The sequence below is a fragment of the Schistocerca serialis genome, chromosome 3, assembly GCF_023864345.2.
Source record: "Schistocerca serialis cubense isolate TAMUIC-IGC-003099 chromosome 3, iqSchSeri2.2, whole genome shotgun sequence".
NCBI lineage: Eukaryota > Metazoa > Arthropoda > Insecta > Orthoptera > Acrididae > Schistocerca > Schistocerca serialis.
The window spans coordinates 333,172,159-333,186,860 of NC_064640.1; the positions used below are offsets into that span (position 1 = coordinate 333,172,159).

The 14,702-nt window shown below is 28.8% G+C and overlaps 2 long non-coding RNA genes across 3 annotated transcripts in view; one reads left to right on the forward strand and one right to left on the reverse strand.

Moving 5' to 3' along the window:
* The window catches only part of LOC126470140 (uncharacterized), a 267,886-nt gene extending 265,311 nt beyond the window's left edge, over positions 1–2,575 (reverse strand). The window contains exon 1 of the long non-coding RNA XR_007586138.1: positions 2,441–2,575. This is a non-coding gene — a long non-coding RNA (uncharacterized LOC126470140). The remainder of the gene's footprint in view (positions 1–2,440) is intronic.
* LOC126470139 (uncharacterized) overlaps positions 1–14,702 on the forward strand; it is a 245,993-nt gene that overhangs the window by 213,982 nt on the left and 17,309 nt on the right. The window contains exon 1 of one of the 2 annotated variants that reach the window (XR_007586137.1): positions 2,304–2,328. The exons of the other annotated variant lie outside the window; for it this stretch is intronic. This is a non-coding gene — a long non-coding RNA (uncharacterized LOC126470139). Of the gene's footprint in view, positions 1–2,303; positions 2,329–14,702 lie in introns of those variants that run through there. 2 annotated transcript variants of the gene reach the window in all.

Below are 14,702 nucleotides of genomic sequence, written 5' to 3' on the forward strand. Positions count from 1 at the left end.
TGCACGATAGGTGCCCAAAATTCTTACCGACCACCACAAAACTCAAAGAATGGCCTCTGCATTAGACTTTCTGTCACGTTATGAGGACGAAGGAGAACCTTTGTTAAACAGAACCGTGACCGGGGATGAAACCTGGATTAAGTACGTGAACCCTGAGACAAAAGAACAATCAAAGATCTGGGCACATTCAAATTCGCCTACCAAACCAAGAAAAGCCTCACAAGATTTTTCTGCCAGAAAACAGATGGCAACGGTGTTTTGGAATGCCAAAGGGGTGTTGTTGGTTGAATTCATGGAACGTGGTACGACCATTAATCAAGACGTGTACTGTGAAACAATAAAAAAGTTACGACGGGCTATACAGAACAAACGCCGTGGTATGCTGACTTCCGGTATCGTTTTTTTGCACGATAACGCCCGTCCTCACTCTGCTCGCACAACAACGGCCCTTCTTGAGTCCTTCAAGTGGGACGTTATCAACCATCCACCTTACAGCCCAGACCTGGCGCCAAGTGATTATCACCTCTTCATGCATTTGAAGAAATGGCTCGGGTCACAGCGGTTTGATGACGACGAAGAGCTCAAAGATGCGGTCACAGGCTGGCTCCAGGCACAAGCGGGTGATTTTTATGCAGAAGGAATTTCAAAGCTTGTGCAGAGATACGGTAAGTGCCTCAATCGCTATGGAGACTATGTAGAAAAATAGTGCAAAGATGTAGTTGTAAGATGTATATATTAAAATATTTTTATTTAACTTGGTGTATTTTTTTAAATCAACCGGAGGTTACTTTCTGAACGGCCCTCGTATTTCTGGCTGAATAAATATGGTTTATAAACAATAGATTTATTTGCTTAAATAATAAGAACATAATTAATCTTAATAAGGAGTAAATAATAAATTATAGTTCTGAGACGTTTTCTCTGACTGTTAGGGATCAAATTATTCACCCTAAATGTCTAATTGAGGAATATGCTAGAAGTTGGCGTAGAGATGTTTTATTTAAGCCACTTATTGCCCCAATAATAATTCTTAGAATGATAATTGTTCAAATGAAAGTTCTTAGTTGAATACTATAAGATAATACCATTATTGGGGCAATTTTTTGTCATGTTATTAGTGTTAAACAGTTATTTCGTCTCGATGCTCCTATTACTTCTGGAAATCAGAAATGAAAGGGTGCAGCCCCAATTTTCAATAATAATCTAGATCTAATTATTATTGAGGGAATAAATTCTGTTTCTCACCCTATTGGATACTTTACTTGATCAGCAAAATTGAAAGTAATAGTATTGTCGATGCTATTGCTTGGACAATAAAATTTTTTATTGACAACTCATTTATTATTATATTTTTATTTCTTGTTAGGAGTGGAATAAATCAAAGTAAGTTGATCTCAAGTCCCATTCAAACTCCGAATCAGGAGTTTGATGAAATGGACAGGATCGTTCCTATCATTAATGTTGATAGGAAGAGAAGTTTTGTAGAGTTGTTGGTCATTAAAAAGGAGAGGATTGATACCGCTATAAATGGGGTATGAACCCATTAACGTGTTTAGCTTACCTTATTACATTAAGGTGTATGATGCACATTAGTTTTTGATACTGAAGGAGGTAGTTTAATTCTGTCTTATGTAATTTTTAATGAAGGTAATTTTTATTTACTTGATATACCCTATCAAGGTAACCCTTTACACAAGCACTTCATTTCTATTTAATATATAAATTAAAAATTTTTTTTAAATTTGTTTATGTATTATTTTGGTTATTTATAATTAATTTATCTCGATTCGGATAATTTGAATATATATATATATATATATATATATATATATATATATCACCCACATTTACAAGTGTTTTGTAAACAAGCAATCGTCACGACAATTTATAAGAACAAATTTTCATTAAAGAAAAATTGAACCTCGCGCCACAAAACAATGTAGGCCCATTTATAAGAACAAATTGAGCTGTTTTACCTACTCCCCTAACTTCGTTCTTTTTCCCCTTCGCAGAAGATGTCGAAGCACCAAGAGTGCCGTCCACATTTACAAGTGTTTTGTAAACAAGCAATCGTCGGCGACGACGATAACAACGTTTACGAACCATTGTAAGAAGCAGTGCCTCAGTGGCTATTCACTCACACAAGAGTGAATGCGCTGGCAGGACAGTGTGCTCCTTATATAGCATCAGTCCTGGCGCACGCAGCGGATGTGGACTTCCGGGCGCCCATTCATAAGAGCGCCTTATCAGTTCTGGTTGCGCAACCGCAAACTTGTTTTTGTTTGTCTTTCTATATTTAATGTTGATGTTTTGTTGGGGTGACATGAAGTATTCTTCATTTGTTGTTTTGATCCATGATTTATTATCATAAGATTAAGTCACCTTAGGGATAATAGCGTAATTGTTTTTGAGAGCTCATAGCGACAAAGCAGATTGAGACCTCGATGTTGGATTAAGAAAAATTTTGGGTGCAGTAGCCCATTAATTAGGTCTGTTCGACCTTTAAATTCTTACATGATCTGAGTTCAGACCGGCGTAAGCCAGGTCGGTTTCTATTCTACGATTATTAATTCATTTTAGTAAGACAGGACTATATGGTTGAAATATTTTTTATTTTATTGATTAATATTAATTATATTACTATTTTCACAGATTAATGTGTTGAATTTAGAATTCATTTATGTAGGTTTTTTCTACAAATAGTATTGATACTTCATGATTTATTTATGTTTATTTTGAATTTTCTTTTATTAGTTATATGTGTTTTAATTAGTGTTGCTTTTTTAACTTTATTAGAGTGTAAGGTTTTAGGCTATATCTAAATTCGAAAGGGTCTAAATAGAGTAGGATTTATAGGGATTCCTTAACCCTTTGTGATGCTGTTAAGTTAATTTGTAAGGAGCAGCCAATTCCTGTTATATCTAATTATTTACTTTATTATTTTTCTCCTGTTTTAAATTTAATAATTTCCTTGGCCGTTTGAGTGATTTTCCCTTACTTAACCTATATATGTTATTTTTCTTATGGGTTTTTGTTTTTTTTATGTTGTACTAGATGAGGTGTTTATACCGTTATAATTGCTGGCTGGTCTTCTAATTCAAATTATTCTTTATTAGGTTATCTTCGTTCTGTTGCTCAAAGAATTTCATACGAAGTTAGTTTGGCTTTAATTTTATTATCTTTGATTATTTTAATTGGTAGTTTTAACATGTTTGATTTTACAAATTATCAGCTTTATTGTTGATTTATTATTACTTTTTTTCCTTTAGCTTTAGCTTGTTTTGCTTCTTGTTTAGCTGAAACTAACCGTACTCCTTTTGACTTTGCTGAAGGTGAATCTGAGTTAGTTTCAGGTTTTAATATTGAATATGGTGCAGGCGGGTTTACTTTAATTTTTTTAGCTGAGTATACTAGAATTGTTTTTATAAGAACATTATTAGCTTTAATTTTTTTAGGTGGTGATTTTTATTCTTTTATATTTTTTATTAAACTTGCTGTTATGTCCTTTGGTTTTATTTGAGTTTGGGGTACATTACCACGTTTTCGTTATGATAAGTTAATGTACTTAGCTTGAAAAAGTTTTTTGCCTTTATCTTTGAATTTTTTTATTTTCTTTGTTGGTTTACAGATTTTATTTATTTAATTTATTTAGTGAAATTTTTTAAGAGAAGTTAACAGAATAGTTAAACTTCAAGTTTTATGTTTTCAAAACATATGCTTTTCCTTATTATTCCTTAATTAGTTTATCTCATGTGTTTGCAACATGAACATTAATTAGGAAATATGTAAAGTAATAATTGTTAAGATTTGTCCTGTTATAATATAAGGTTGTCAACAGGTCGTTTACCAATTCATGTTAATAAGCAAACAACAACTATAATTCAGAATAAAATCTGATTAAAAGGATAGAATTGAATTCCTCAGAATGGTGTTTTATTATAAAATGGTAAAATTATTAAGATTCTAATTGATAAGAATAATGCAATAACACCTCCTTGCTTATTAGGGATTGATCATAGAATTGCATATGCAAATAAGAAATATCATTCTGGTTGAATATGAATGGGGGTTACTAATGGATTAGCAGGTACAAAATTATCTGGATCCCCTAGGAGGTAAGGATTAATCAAGCACAATATAATTCATAATGACGATATTAATACAAATGTAATAGAATCCTTGAAAGTAAAGTATGGGTGAAATGGAATTTATTTAATATCTCCATTTAGGCCTAAGGGGTTATTAGACCCTGTTTGGTGAAGAAAGAATATATGAATTGCTGCTATTGCAGCAATAATAAATTATAGTACAAAAAGGAATGTAATGAATCGATTTAATGTTGCGTTATCAACAGCACACCCTCCCCACACTCATTGAACTAAATCTGTTCCTAAATATGGAATTGCTAATAATAAATTAGTAATTACTGTCGCACCTCAAAATGATATTTGACCTCAAGGTAAAACGTATCCTGTAAATGCAGTTGCTATAACTAAGAATATAATTACTGTACCAATTATTCAGGTGTGTATGTATATGTAACATCCGTAGTAAATTCCTCGTCCTACATGTAAATAAATACAAATAAAAAATATTGAAGCTCAATTTGCATGTAAGGTTTGAGTAATTCAACCATTATTTACGTCTCGGCAGATTTGAACTTCACTACTAAATGCTATTTCCATATTTGATGTATAATGTATAGCTAAAAATAGTCCAGTTACAATTTGAATTACCAAACATAACCCTAGTAGGGACCCAAAATTACATCAAAATGAAATATTTGTTGGTGCGGGTAAATCAACTATAGAGTTATTAATGATTTTAATTAAAGGATGTCTTAATCGTAAGGGTTTATTCATTAGTAAATTATCTTATTTTACGCAATGGCCCCTGGTTAATATTAGTGATTTTAACAACTGCTAATAGTGCTAAAAATAAATAAATTATTATTATTATTGTGATAATGAATGTTGGCCTATTTATATAGTTTTTCTAAAGATATTGTTATTTCTTGATAATTGATTAAATTATCAATATGTATAGTTTCAATATTCTTGAAAAAGTCTATAAATACTGTTATATCTAAAATAATTAATGTTGATATAATAAATACTCATATTGTTAAGGTAATAATTATCGTAATTCATTAGGTTGAAATATTTCGTTTGATGCAATTCTCGTAATATAAATAAATAGAACTAATATACCACCAAGAAACGTTAAAAATAAAATATATGATAATCCATATCTTTCCATTATTGTTCCTGTTATTAGTCCAACTAGAAAAGTTTGAAGGATAATGAAAAGCATTATTGATATTGGGTGTCTTAATTGAATAAAATTAATATTTATTACGTTTGATAGTGATATAATTATTATTTTGATCATTTCAGTTGTTAGTTTATTAAAAATATCGGTTTTGGGGACCAATGATGGAACCTTTTTCACCTCTGAAGTTTTAAAAGTGGGGGCTGGACTTATTTCCGGTTTACAAGACCAGCATTTTTTTAAAACTATTAAAACTTATGTTTATAATTTCTGTCTTTACTTCCTTAGGGGTTTATTTTGCTGGTGTTTATGTTTTTTCTTCTAAACGTAAGCTTCTATTTATGGTTCTTTTGAGATTAGAATATATTGTTCTTTCTTTATTTATATTAGTTATTGTTTTTCTTATTGAGTTTGATTATGATTATTTTTTTCCTGTTATTTTTTTGGTTATTTCTGTTTGTGAAGGTGCTCTAGGTCTTTCTATTTTTAATTTCAATATTTCGTTCTCATGGAAATGATTTTTTTAAATTCTTTTGGTTTATCTTTATGTTACAGTATTTATTTATCACTAGTTTTTTGACCCTCTTTGTTTGGTTAATAATTGTTGATGGTTGGTTCATTCTTTAATATTTCTGTCTGGTTTTGTTTTTATGATTTGTGTTTATTCATATGCAGTTTTGAATATGATTGGATATTATTTTGGTATTGATTATTTTTCTTTTTGTTTGGTTTTGCTTAGTTTTTGAATTTGTTCTTTAATAATTACTGCTAGAGGTTCAGTTTATTTAAGTTCTTATCATTCTAATTTTTTTCTCTTTATGGTCTTAGTTTTATTGATTATGCTTAATTGTTCGTTTGGTAGATTGAGTCTTCTTTCATTTTATATTTTTTTTTAGGCTAGATTAGTTCCTACTTTACTTTTGATTTTTGGTTGAGGTTATCAACCTGAACGCTTTCAGGCTGGTGTTTATTTAATTTTTTATACTCTGGTTGCTAGATTACCTTTAATGTTAGTATTATTTAGGGTTTATGATTTTTCTAATACTTTATATTTTCCTTAATTGGTGGATTTTGCTTCTTATTATTTTATATTTTATGTTTTTATAATTCTTGCTTTTTTAGTTAAGATGCCAATATTTTTGGTTCATTTATGGCTTCCTAAGGCTCATGTTGAGGCCCCTATTTCAGGTAGAATGATTCATGCTGGTGTTTTAGTAAAGTTAGGTGGTTATGGTATTTTTCGTGTGATGAAGGTTATTTCTTATTTGGGTTTAAAATTTTATTATTTTTGATTGTCTTTGGGTTCATCTGGTGGGGTTATTGCTAGATTTATTTGTTTTTGTCAGGTTGATTTAAAGTCTTTAATTGCATATTCTTCTGTTGCTCATATAAGAATGGTTATTGGAGGATTGATGACTATGAATTGATGAGGTTGTATAGGTTCTCTTTCTTTAATGGTTGGTCATCATTTATGTTATTCTGGTTTATTTTGTTTATCTAATATTATTTATGAACCTTTAGGTAGATGAAGACTAATTATTCAGAAGGGTATAATTAATTTGATACCAAGAATGGCTTTATGATGATTCCTTTTGAGATCATGTAATATAGCTTCTCCTCCTTCTTTAAATTTGGCAGGTGAACTTAGATTATTAAATAGAATTATGTCTTGATCTTCTTTTAGGTTTCTTGCTTTAATTTTTTATTTTTTTTAGAGCCGTTTATACTATATATATGTATTCTTATTCTCAGCATGGTAATTATTATTCTGGTGTTTATACTTGTTCTATTGGTTATTTTCGTGAATATCATCTTTTACTTTTACATTAATTGCCTTTAAACATTCTTTGTTTAAAGGGTGAGTATATTTTTGTTTAGGTTGCTTAAGTATTTTAATTAAAATGTTGTTTTGTGGAATCAATGATATGAATTTTTCATCTTAGGCCGTGAATTTATTTTCTATTTGTTCTTTGAGTTTTTTTCTTTGTTTTTTCTAGAACTATAATTTTTATTTTGGGTATTTAATATTTAATAATTGATTATAGAGTTTTTGTTGAATGAGAACTTTTTAATTGAATTGGTTCTATGGTTGTTATGACTTTAATTTTGGATTGAATGTCTCTTATTTTTATGTCTTTTGTTATATATATTTCTTCTTTGGTTATTTATTATAGAGAGGATTATATATCAGGAGAAAAGAATATAAATCGTTTTATTGTTATTGTTTTAATATTTATGCTTTCTACAGGTTTTTTAATTATTAGTCGTAATTTGATTAGAATTTTATTAGGATGGGATGGTTTGGGTTTAGTTTCTTATTGTTTAGTTATTTACTACCAAAATGGGAAATCTTATAATGCAGGTATATTAACTGCACTTTCTAATCATATAGGTGATGTTGCTATTTTAATTGCTATTGCTTGAATATTGAATTTTGGTAGCTGAAATTAAATTTGTTGTTATGATTTTATTTCTAATTCTTTTGAAATAAAGCTTATTACTATATTAAATGTTTTAGCAGCTATAACTAAAAGAGCTCAAATTCCCTTTTCTTCTGGACTTCCTGCTGCTATGGCTGCTGCTACTCCTGTTTCTGTTTTGGTTCATTCTTCTACTCTTGTTACTGCTGGCGTTTATTTATTAATTCGTTTCAGACCAATATTAGATATATATAATTGTGGTTGATTCTTACTATTAATTGGTTATATAATTATATTTATAGCTGGTTTGGGGGCTAATTTTGAATTTGTTTTAAAGAAAAATTATTGCTCTTTCTACTTTAAGACACCTTGGTTTAATAATACGAATTTTGGCTATGGGTTATCAAATACTTGCGTTTTTTCATTTATTAGCTCATGCTTTATTTAAGGCGCTATTGTTTATGTGTGCAGGTTCAATAATTCATAATTTAAAGGATTCTCAGGATATTCATTTTGTTGGTTCAATTGTTAATTTTATACCTTTAACTTCAGTTTGTTTTAATGTTTCTAGTTTGTCTTTATGCGGTATACCTTTTTTAGGAGGGTTTTATTCAAAGGATTTAATTTTTGAGATTGTTTGTTTAACATGAATTAATTGTTTGTTTTTTCTTTATTTCTTTTCTACTGGTTTAACTGCTTCTTATTCTTTTCGTCTTTTATATTATTCAATATCTGGTGATAATAATTTTTATTCTAGATTTTCTTTTGATGATAAGGGTTATTATATTTCGTTTGGTATAATTGGATTATTGTTTGTTGCTGTTTTTGGTGGTTGCCTTTTGTCTTGATTAATTTTTCCTGTTCCTCATGTGATTGCCTTGCCATATTATTTAAAGATTTTAACTATTACTGTAGTTGTTTTAGGTGCTTATTTGGGTTATCTCATTTCTATTTTAGATTTTTCTCAAAATTTTTTTTCTTTAAGTATACTTTCTATTGTCAGATTTGCTGGTTCTATGTGGTTTATACCCTTTCTTTCAACTAAGTTTATTAGATATATTCCTTTAAAATTAGGTAATTATTCATCTAAATCATTAGATTATGGTTGGGGTGAATTATTTGGTGGTCAAGGTTTATATAGACTATTTATTTATTTAATTGGTTATATGCAGGGTTGATAGGAATCTAATTTTAAGATTTACCTTTTAACTTTAATTTTTTGAATTTTAATAAAATACGTAAAATAATTATAAAATCAAAATAAAAAATAGTGAACTAAAACGTAATCTTAAAGATAGCTGGTTTAAAGCTTAGTATTATATTTTATAAAACAAGTTATAGGTTAATAGCTTCAAAGCTTATCCCTTAAAGAATAAATAAGTTAATATTTATACTAAAATAATTAAATGAAAACAATTAACTTCAAAAAATTAAATTTTTTCTTAAGAAACTAGATATCTTGGGAAACGATTAACATCTCATTTCTATAAATAATTTAATAATAATTATGGTACATTAACTGTAAATTATTTATAAAAAACCAAAATCGAGACAAGTAAAGTAAATACTAAAATTTTGATAAACCTCGATACAAAAGGTACAATAAATAAAATCTACTTTTTAAAATCTAAAATAATATTTCATAAAACAATTACATTACCAATAAACTATAATCTAAAAAATCAATTCAACAAAATATACTAAGACCAAATTCGACAAAATTATTTTTATTAAGTAATTAAACAAACAAAAAATAAATATAATAAAATAAATAATCAAGATATCCTGATTTGCACAGAAAATTTTTTAGTGTAAATGAAACACTTTACTAATAAGTTATATCTTGAAACTCTTCCTAGATACACTTTCCAGTACATCTACTATGTTACGACTTATCTCATCTAAATTGAAACTACCTTAAAATAATAAAATAGAATAATCAATAAAGAGAGTGACAGGCGATGTGTACACACCTCAGAGCCAATATCAGTTAAATTACATAAATTAAATTACTATCAAATCCACCTTCATTAACAGTATTTCACCATCAAATCAGTTATAAACAAAAATCTATTGTAACCCACCTCCTCTTAACTATAAGCTGCACCTTGACCTGAAATATTTTATAATTATAGAACTTGAGAATTATAACTCTAAAAAGATTCTCTGATAACTGAGATGTACAAACAAATAAGCTAAGTAGAGTAAATCGTGTATTATCAATCACGGGGTAGGTTCCTCTGAATGGAATGAGATACCGCCAAATTCTTTGGGTTTAAAGACCTTAACTAATAGTACCCTGGTAAATATAATTAACATTTAAGATAATAGGGTATCTAATACTAGTTTATTATTTAAATTTCACAGATTCATAAAAAGAGTTATAAGTAAATTTTAACATTTCACCTTACAAATCTATATTTTAACCCTAAAAATGTAAACAACTGTTTTTACCAATAATATTCACTTGTATCAAACGTAGAACCGTGGCTGCTGGCACGAATTATGCCGATACTAAATCAATTGCTAAATCCAAAATCACTTGATAATTAAATCAAATTACTGCAAAACGAACATTTAGTTTAGCGAAACTTACATATAATACAAAGAAAAAGTGAATAAATAAGCAAGAATAAAACTTTTGGAAACCAAAATAAGAAATTTGAAAATTTTAAAAATTAAGAAAAAATAAAAGATTTCACTATTCAAAGAAAAAAATGAAAAAAACACAAAAAATGACAAATAAAAGAATTGCACCCCCGTATGACCACAACAAATTCTCTATGATATATAAATAAAGATTAATATGGAACATGTATATCAATAAATGTATTCTATTATTTCTTATTTAATCTTTCTTTTCACTAATAATAAATAATGATTATATAAAACAATAAATATATTTTTAATACAATTATGAAATTTATTCTTGCTGGTGTTTTATTAAAGTTAGGTGGTTATGGTATTTTTCGTCTTATAAAGGTTACTTCTTATTTGGGTTTAAAGTTTAATTATTTTTGATTGTCTTTGCGTTTAATGGTGGGGTTATTGTTAGACTTATTTGTTTTCGTCAGGTTGATTTAAAGTCTTTAATTGCATATTCTTCTGTTGCTCATATAAGAATGGTTATTGGAGGATTGATGACTATGAATTGATGAGGTTGTATTGGTTCTCTTTATTTAATGGTTGGTCATGGTTTATGTTCTTCTGGTTTATTTTGTTTATCTAATATTATTTATGAACATTTAGGTAGACGAAGACTATTAATGAACAAGGGTATAATTAATTTCATACCAAGAATGGCTTTATGATGATTCCTTTTGAGATCATCTGATATAGCTGCTGCTCCATCTTTAAATTTGGTAGGTGAACTTAAATTATTAAAAAGAATTATGTCTTGATCTTCTTTTAGATTTTTTGTTTTAATTTTTTTGTCTTTTTTTAGAGCTGATTATACTTTATATATGTATTCTTATTCTCAGCATGGTAATTATTATTCTGGTGTTTATACTTGTTCTATTGGTTATTTTCGTGAATATCATCTTTTACTTTTACACTAATTGCCTTTAAACATTCTTTGTTTAAAGGGTGAGTATTTTTTTGTTTAGGTTGCTTAAGTATTGTAATTAAAAATGTTGTTTTGTGGAATCAATGATATGAATTTTTCATTTTCGGCCGTGAATTTATTTTCTATTTGTTCTTTGAGATTTTTTCTTTGTTTTTTTCTAGAACTATAATCTTTTTTTTGGGTATTTATTATTTAATAATTGGTTATAGAGTTTTTGTTGAATGAGAAGTTTTTAATTTAAATGGTTCTATGGTTGTTATTACTTTAATTTTGGATTGAATGTCTCTTATTTTTATGTCTATTGTTGTATATATTTCTTCTTTGGTTATTTATTATAGAGAGGATTATATATTGGGAGAAAAGAATATAAATCGTTTTATTGTTATTGTTTTAATATTTATTCTTTCTATAGGTTTTTTAATTATTAGTCCTATTTTTGATTAGAATTTTATTAGGATGGGATGGTTTGGGTTTAGTTTCTTATTGTTTAGTTATTTACTACCAAAATGTGAAATCTTATAATGCAGGTATATTAACTGCACTTTCTAATCGTATTGGTGATGTTGCAATTTTAATTTCTATTGCTTGAATATTGACTTTTGGTAGTTGAAATTATATTTATTATTATGATTTTATTTCTAATTCTTTTGAAATAAAGCTTATTACTATATTAATTGTTTTATCAGCTATAACTAAAAGAGCTCAAATTCCCTTTTCTTCTGGACTTCCTGATGCTATGGTTGCTCCTACTTCTGTTTCTGCTTTGGTTCATTCTTCTACTCTTGTTACTGTTGGGGGTTATTTATTAATTCGTTTCAGACCTATATTAGATATTTATAATTGTGGTTGATTCTTACTTTAACTATATTTATGGCTGGTTTGGGGGCTAATTTTGAATTTGATTTAAAGAAAATTATTGCTCTTTCTACTTTAAGACAACTTGGTTTAACAATAAGAAATTGGCTATGGGTTATCCAAAACTTGCGTTTTTTCATTTATTAGCTCATGCTTTATGTAAGGCGCTATTGTTTATGTGTGCAGGTTCAATAATTCATAATATAAAGTATTCTCAGGATATTCGTTTTATAGGTTCAATTGTTAATTTTATACCTTTAACTTCAGTTTGTTTTAATGTTTCTAGTTTGTCTTTATGTGGTATACCTTTTTTAGCAGTGTTTTATTCAAAGGATTTAATTCTTGAGATAGTTTGTTTAAGAAAAATTAATTGTTTGATTTTTTTCTTTATTTCTTTTCTACTGGTTTAACTGCTTCTTATTCTTTTCGTCTTTTTTATTAGTCAATATCCGGTGATAAGAATTTTTATTCTAGATTTTCTTTTGATGATAAGGGTTATTATATTTCGTTTGGTATAATTGGATTATTGTTTGTTGCTGTTTTTGGTGGTTGCCTTTTGTCTTGATTAATTTTTCCTGTTCCTCATGTGATTGCTTTGCCTTATTATTTAAAGTTTTTAACTATTACTGAAGTTGTTTTAGGTGCTTATTTGGGTCATCTCATTTCTCATTTTGATTTCTCTCAAAATTTATTTTCTTTAAGCATACTTTCTTTTGTCAGATTTGCTGGTTCTATGTGGTTTATACCCTTTCTTTCAACTAAGTTTATTAGATATATTCCTTTAAAATTAGGTTATTATTCATCTAAATCATTTGATTATGGTTGAGCTGCATTATTTGGTGGTCACGGTTTATATAGACTATTTATTTATTTAATTGGTTATATACAGAGTTGATATGATTCTAATTTTAAGATTTATCTTTTAACTTTTATTTTTTGGATATTTAATTTGGTGGTATTATTTTACGTTTACTTAAATAGCTTGTAATTGAGCGTGACACTGAAGATTTTAAGGAAGTATTTTTACTTTTAGGTATTTATAAATATACATATATTATTTTTACAGTGAAAATGTAATGTTTAATTTAAACTATATAATTTTTAGAAATGTTAACGGAGTTTAACCTCTAGTATAAAAAGTTGCAGCTTTCATATTGGCTTTACATTTCCTTAATTGGAACTGTATAGTTCAATTATATTATTAACAGTAATACGCCTCTTTTTTGGCTTCAATTAATGAGAATAAGGGTATTTTATTTACCAACCTTCCAGGTCGAAACTGACTGCAATATTTCGCTTGTTATTCTATTTAAGGTTGATTGATTTTATCAATACCATTTGAATGCAACCCTAATGTTATAGTTAACTACAACCCTTTATTCTGCTCATTGTAAGGCTCCTTGATTTCATTCATGGTATAGTCCACCTAGTAATACTATAATAAAAAATATTGTTGATAAAGTTCAGATTATAATGTCTGAAGTTTTAAAAATAATTACAATTGGAGGGATTGTAAGTAGGCTGTTTAGGTTTTTTATTGGTAATGCCACCTCTGTATAAAAATCACTGGCTGAGCTGTGTGCAGTCTGTGTCTAGTTTGCATTGTTGTCTGCGATTGCAGTGTTTGGCAGCGGCAGCAGGATGTGAACAGCGCATAGCGTTGTGCATTTGGAGGTGAGCCGCCAGCAGTGTTGGATGTGGGGAGAGAGATGGCAGAGTTTTATAATTTGTGATGAACTGCTATATATATTATGACTTTTGATGATGTTAAGGTAAATACATTGTTTGTTCTCTATTAATATCTTTCAATTGCTAACTATCCCTATCAGTAGTTAGTGCCTCTCATAGTTTGAATTTTTTATTTAGCTGGCGGTAGTGGCGCCTGCTGTATTGCAGTAGTTCAAGTAACCAAGATTTTTGTGAGGTAAGCGATTTGTGAAATGCATAGGTTAATGATAGTCAGGGCCATTCCTTTGTAGGGATTTCTGAGAGTCAGATTGCGTTGCGCTAAAAATATTGTGTGTCAGGTTAAGCACAGTCCCGTACAATTGTTCAAAGGGGACGTTTCATATGTCGACCCGTAGCCGAGGAAACCTCATTGGAATCTTCTGATTTTCTCTTGTAGTTTGTGTAATTAGTGTAGATTTTGTTTATTGCTAACGTGTAATTGTAGAGAGAATCTCCTTTGTAGTTGCAGTCTTTCATTGTTGTTGTGGGATGCATGTAGATTTGCACCAGGTATTTCGCAGCTGCGCTTGCCATTAACTAGATATTATTTTCAGTGTTATGTTAATGTGTTCCCCTATTTTTCTTCTTCAAATTGTGTTTTTCTGTGTAGTCATGTGAAATATTGTGACAATAATGGCGTGTGAAAAACGTAATACTAGGCTCCAAAGTAAACTGAGAAATGACAGTGAAGACGAAAGTAGTGTGTTAGCGCCACCATGTAATGAATTAACTAATGTTCAACATAGAAATTTGGTAATTGTGCATAAGGAAATGGAGCGGGCGGCAAACAATGGCATAGGCAGTGAAACAATCAGTGAACAGGGAAGCATTATCGATCGATCGGTCGGCAACAGCTCGCC